Source organism: Nannospalax galili, unplaced genomic scaffold (assembly GCF_000622305.1).
Source record: "Nannospalax galili isolate Female #2095 unplaced genomic scaffold, S.galili_v1.0 scaffold207, whole genome shotgun sequence".
Classification (NCBI taxonomy): domain Eukaryota; kingdom Metazoa; phylum Chordata; class Mammalia; order Rodentia; family Spalacidae; genus Nannospalax; species Nannospalax galili.
In genome coordinates, this window is record NW_008358517.1 from 6,470,204 (window position 1) to 6,476,551 (window position 6,348).

The 6,348-nt window shown below is 45.9% G+C and overlaps 1 protein-coding gene and 1 long non-coding RNA gene across 2 annotated transcripts in view; one reads left to right on the top strand and one right to left on the bottom strand.

Moving 5' to 3' along the window:
• Ankh (ANKH inorganic pyrophosphate transport regulator) overlaps window positions 1–6,348 on the top strand; it is a 146,677-nt gene that overhangs the window by 33,807 nt on the left and 106,522 nt on the right. The window lies entirely within an intron of this gene.
• LOC115068197 overlaps window positions 1–6,348 on the bottom strand; it is a 14,468-nt gene that overhangs the window by 6,534 nt on the left and 1,586 nt on the right. Inside the window, exon 2 of the long non-coding RNA XR_003847574.1 lies at window positions 3,070–3,201. This is a non-coding gene — a long non-coding RNA (uncharacterized LOC115068197). The remainder of the gene's footprint in view (window positions 1–3,069; window positions 3,202–6,348) is intronic.

The following is a 6,348-nucleotide window of genomic DNA, read 5'->3' on the forward strand; positions in this document are numbered from 1 at the left end:
GCCTCTCTCCCCTTCCTCTCTCACTCTCCCCCTCTCTCTGGCTCTGGTTCTCCTTCTGTCTCTTCTCTCTCTGCATCTCCCTTTCTTTCTGTCTCCCTCCCTCTTTTCCTCCTTCTCCCCTTCCTCCCTCTCTCCTTCCCCCCTCACCTCTCTTTCCCTCTTCCCCTTCCTGTCTCCCTCTCTTCATCTTCCCCCCAACCCCCCTTTATGCTTTCTTTTCTGTTTCCCATTTTTTCTTCTTTTTTTTTTTATTTATTTTATTTTGTCTTTTTGAGGCAGTGTCTTCCTGTAGCCCCAGCTGGCCTGGAACTCACTTTGCAAACCAGGATGGCCTGGAACTCACAGAGATCCACCTGCCCCTGCCTCCCGAGTGCTGCTGGGATTACAGGCGTGCACCACCACGACCGGCTCCTGTTTCCCATTTTTTCACGACAGGATTTTGTTGTTTAACCGAGGCTGGCCTCAATCTCACTATGTAGCCTAGGCTGGGCTCAAATTTATGACTCTCGTGCCTCAACCTCTGGAGCACTGCTGTTATGGGTGTACCACTAGACCCACATCCTTTTCCTCTATTTCTCTTACGATGAAAACTGCTGTTTTAAGGCCTGGTTATTTTGGGATCCTGCTGAGAGTGCATAACTTGACGATTTGATACGTGGTATGAAGGTTTTCCCTCTCTGTCAAGGTTTTCCTTCTCTCGCCAGGTCTTGGATTTCAACCCAGGCCTTCAGGTTCCAGTGCCACCATCTGCAATGCTAGTTTTGTTGCCAGCAGCTCCCAAGGAGGGGGAGGAGTTGTGCCTGTCTGGGTGGCTGGGATTTTGGCATTCCTCAGATCATAGCAGGTGGGCCTCTGTTCCCACACCTGAAGGTGCTGCTTTCTTACCTGGACGTGCTGCCACACCCTGCTTTGTTATGCTTTCTTCCTCTGTGGTGCCAGCACAAGAACTCCGGGCCTCAACTCTACTGGACCAGTGCTCTACTGAGCCACAACCTCACCCTTTCAGTGCCCTACTTTAAAATACCATATACTTTATGCAATTGTTAATTAACAGCATATTATAACAATAATTTTAATTACTAAAACTTCTGGAAAGGCGCCATGAGACAAAGCACTATGTGACTGGTCAGTATGGATGCCACCATGGCAGCCTCCTAAGAAACTATTTAAAATTCTTTTCTAATTTTTAAAAAATATTATTTTTATTTTTATTTTTGTATGAGTGTCTTGCCTGCATATGCATAAGTGCACCCATGTTGTGCAGTGCTGCCGGAGGTCAGAAGAGGGAGGGCATCAGATTCCCCTGGAACTGCAGTTACAGACAGTTGTTAGCTGCCATGTGGGTACTGGTAATCACACCCAGGTTCTCTCCAAGAGCAGCCAGTGCTATTAACCCCTGAACCTTCTCTCTAGCCCACTTAAAAAAAAAATAATGTATTTATTTTTGTATTACGTGTTTGAGTCCTTTGCCTGCATGTAAGAGCACCATGCTCTTGGAGGCCAGAAGAGGGTGTCAGATCCCTTGGCAGTGTAGTTATGGATGATTATTAGCCTCCATATGGGGGCTGGAAACTGAACCTGGGTCCTCTGCAAGAACAGCAAGTATTCTTAACCACTGAGCCATGTCTCCAGCCCAGAAACTTACTTTTGTAATGCATTTCTGCAGCTTGCAGCATAGAATCAGACCCTCGGCAAATGGAAGGTACAGGGGTGAGAATGTCACATGGCCCAGATCCCACACACTATTGGAAAATACAAGCACAAGCTTACTAAGACAACACACATGCCCTTGCACTGTATCCAGATCAGAAGTTAGAAATGCTGCCACCCTAGGCCAGTGCACATAGCTTTAGGCTCCTTGTTTTCAAGGCAGCTTCTTCTCCGGCACCCAATAGAAGCCCTTTCCAAGCATGGACTTGAGGGCAGTTGTTAGCTCACTGATGATTTTTTTATTACGTTCATTTTTTTTCTTTTTGATGGGGGAGGGGCCCTATGCCACAGCAAGAGTATGGAGGTCAGAGACCAACTTGGTTGAGTCAGTCTTCTCCTACCATGTGGGTCCCCGTGATCAAACCCCAGTCACCAGGCTTGGCAGCAAGTCCCTTTACCCTCTGAGGCATTTCGTGGGTCTTCACTGATGATTCAGTTTTAATGACAAGAACAAGAGAATCCAGAAGCTTCTTTAATACCAGCTGAGGACCCAACTTGCGTCTTCTGCTCCAAATATCACTATGAACTCTTGGAATGTGTTTCAGTGTCTTCTCTTGGCCCGCAGATTACAGGGGAGGAGACAGGTAGCAGAGGTAAGTGACCCACCCAAGGCCACATCATTAATCGGTGGTGAAGCCAGGACTTGACTTTGGGTTAATTCACTTGTACTTGCATCATACCACAATAACAGAAGCACATTGATAAAGAGATGCCCCAGACCCCTCTGTTCTTCCTTCTCAATCTTGGTGGTTGGATTTCTAGAAATAATTCAGCCAAAAGCTGCATATGCCATGCAGTTAGGACTCATCTACTAACAAATGTCAGAGCCCTACAAATAATGCAGGCTCTGCGATAGGAAGGGAAAGTGTCAAATCCCTCCTTTATAAATAAACCGCCAAATGCTTGGGAAGGATGTGTTTGGGCAGACTGCCTGTTCTTATGCCGCAGATGAGCCGAGAGCCTGACTGTGATCCCAAAGCCACTTCTGCCAGGGTAGCACTGTGCAGCCATCAGACACCACGTGTGTCTCAGGAACCGGCATTTTAGAAAACCTTTCCAGAATCATGCTGAATAAAGAGCTTTTGCAGGCTTGCCTGTAATCCTAGAGCTCAGGAAGCTGAGGCAGGAGGATCAGGAGTTTGAAGCCACCTTGGGTGACATAGTGAAACCTTGTCTGAAGGAAGAGAGGGGGAGAGAGAGAGGGGAAAGGGGATGGGGATGGGGGAGGAGGGGATGGTGAAGGGCTTTTGCATATTTCTTGTGTTTTCCTTAGGTAGAGACCTGAGAAAAACAGAAGCTATTCCTCCTCCCTGCAGGGTAATTAGAAGATGGAATTCAGCCAGGAAAACACCCTCCTACCCAGTAGAGTGATGCTTCTCAGGAGGAGCTTGGTGACTGTTTCATACAACAGAGCATCATCACTGTGTCAGTTCTGGTCCTGGCTTTGCACTTTCAGAGTCTGAGGGGAAAGGTTATTCATCTATCCTTGACCTGTAGGAGCAATGGAGAGATGAATCACTGTGAGGAATCTGGTGGACAGACAGCACCATATAAGGTGATACACTTAGATTCCAAGAATACGTACAGAGGGATAACTACTAAGATGTGTTTACACTGTTACATGGAAGTCTTCCTGTGCCTTTGAGACAGCCTTTCAAAGTGTTCCTCTTCTACTAGGCCTAGGCTTATGGGCAAGCATGTTTTCCTAATGCCATCCTATCAGACTGCCAGCATGCTGCCTGTGGCTAGCCTCCAGCATTGCTGCCACCTCCTGCTGTTTACACTCACCCACCTTGGCCATAATAACCCCAGGTGGGCACAACAGGAATAGGAAGTGAGGAAAGCATGCCCCACACCCCCCAGAAGAGGCCAAGGCAAACACATCACCCAGCTGTGGGGACAGGAAGTGGCTGCAAAGATATTCTGTGATGGTTTGGGATATTTAAACATTGTGGGTAGGGGAGAGAGAGAGAGAGAGAGAGAGAGAGAGAGAGAGAGAGAGAGAGGGTAAAAAAAAAAAATACAAACATACAAACATAATATAAAAAAAATGAACCAGAATAAAAGAAAAAAAACAAACAAAAAAAAAAAAACATAAAAAGTAACTTTGCTAACCTACAAAAATAATTTGGCCATAATGAAACAGAATAGCAGCAAAAACTTAAGCAAGAGAGCAAGAATTTGCTAGGAGCTCAGGGATGGAGTCTTCTCATTCCCAAACTGCCATCACACCAGCCACTTTCACTACCTGCCCACAGAGAAAGCTCTTTGGGCCCATTAGTTAAGCAGTGAATTAGTTTACCACTTTGCCCCTAGCATGCAGCCTGCAGGGTACTCAGAAGCCAAAAGTTATCCAGGCATCAGCCTGGGCTATATAACAAACCCTTTCATGGAAAAGAAAAGGGTGGGGGAGGGTGGAATGAGAGAAAGAAAGGCAGTAGAAAGGGAGATAAAGAAAGAGACTCATTAGGTAGCCCAGGCTGCACTGGAACTCACCATGTAGCCCACCCAGGCTGGCCTTGAATTTAGGACTTTCCTACCTCAGCCTTCAAAGCCCTGGGATTACATGTGTGCCCCCATCTCAGGAAACTCTCAGTCCTGAACAAGTTGAGTCAGCCAGTCACTCTGCAGGTGCCCCATGTTGAGCCCTTCCTTAGTACATCTCAGGGAAGAGGTAGCAAAATCTTCCCTTTGTTCTTTTTGAGGACATGTTCTTAGATAAAGCGACTGTCTTCTCATAAGGAGAGTACAATTCAAAGGAAACTGACTACTTTGATTATTCCAAGTGTTGAACCTGCATAAGAGGATAAATCCGCAAGCATTGAAAGCTGTTTGAAAACTCACAGAAGGCAAACTCATATATTTTTCGACGTTAAAATGTGTTGTTTAATGATTTGTTAGAGCAGCATTCTTTCAACTCACACTTGTTCAGAGTTTTACAACTTGTGCTTCAAGAGAACTCTTTCCTTAGAAGCGCCCGGCCAAGATGTAGCATTTGCATGTGGAATTCCTGGAAGGAAGATAAGGCCAATACACCAAAACCCCATAGTTCATTCTTACTGTAGTTACATATGAACTGTCCCCTATGGGCTCTTGTGTTTAAGCACTTGGTCCCCAGCTAGTGGTGCTGTTTGGGAAGTTGTTGAACCTTCAGTAATTAAGGCCTTGCTAGAGGAGGGCCTTAAGTGTTAGAGCCTAGCCTATTTCCTGTTCAGTTTCTATTTCCTGATCTATTGAGATCTAAGCAAGCCGTCCCATATTCCTACCACCATACCTTCCCTGTCATGATGGACTGTACCCTCAGTGCATGAGCCAGGGTAAGTCTTTTCACCCTGAAGTTGCTTATATTAGGTATTCTCTGCCAACAGTGACAAAGGATGTTGCTGGTACCACTCCCAACCCCATCTCCCTTCACCAGTACCCAAACCACCCTTCTTTCCTTCATGAAATGCCACCTTCCCAGGTTTGGTTGCTCCCCTGGGGCAAATGATAAATGAGAGGCTCTAGGAGAGTCAGGGCTCCTAGAAGGACAGTTTCAAATCCTTTTCCTGGCCCCCTCCTCTTGATTGTCTCTCATGGTGACCCCAAGCTTCCTGGCTTTGGTTATTGATGATTTACTGGCCCATGTCTGTTACGTAAATGTGCGTGTTGTACATGTGTTCATAAAGGCCAGAGGTTAACCCTAGGTGTCATTCTTTGGGCCTTGTCTACTTTTTACAATTTATTTTTATTTTATTTTATGTATATAAGTGTTTGGCCTGCATGTATGTATGTGCATGCAGTGCCTGTGGAGGCCAGAAAGGATGTCAGATTCTCTGGAACTGCAGTTACCTATAGTTGTTAGCTGCTATGTGAGTGCTATGAACCAAACCTAGGTCCTCTGCAAGGACAGCCAGTGCTCTTAACTGCTGACCATCTCTCCGGCCCTACCCCCCTCCTATGGTCCACATGTTTTTTGTTTTTGAGGCAGGGACTCTTCACTGGCCTGGAACTCACTAAGTAGGCTAGGCTATCTTGTCAGCAATCCCTCAGGCATCTGCCTGTCTCTACCTTCCCAGTATGAGGATTACAAGTGTGTGCCATTATGCCTGACTTTTTTATGTGGTTTCTAGGGTTCCAAATCAGGTCCTCATGCGTGCGTGGCAAGCAGTTTATCAACTGAGCTATCTCCCTAGCCCTAGTTGGTATTTAAATACATGATGATCATTTATAGAGATCAAGAAACAATTGCTAAAAATGCTTCAATTCCAACGTGAACTTCCCATCTGAAGTTGAGAAGCCTATACTTCATCTGGAGATGATCAGAATGGCACAGGGTCCATTCCTGATAATGGGTACATGGTTGGGCTACAGCTGGAATGGTGGTGGCAATGTGGTATCCAACTCAGGAGACCTCAAAGAGATAAAGGGAATACTGAAAAGAGGGGTGAAAAAACCGCAGAGAACCAGAGGCTGACAGAGTGCCTTCTTGATTCCTAATCGGATAAAGTTTCATTACACAGTCATGTGTTGTTTAAAAATAGGGTCAACATGGAGGAATCATTTTCTCCATGCTTCCAAGAGAAGCCAACAATGGTCAAGCAGGACCTTTGACTTATCTTCACATAGATGGAATTGGTAAAAGAAAGGAGCCAGGGG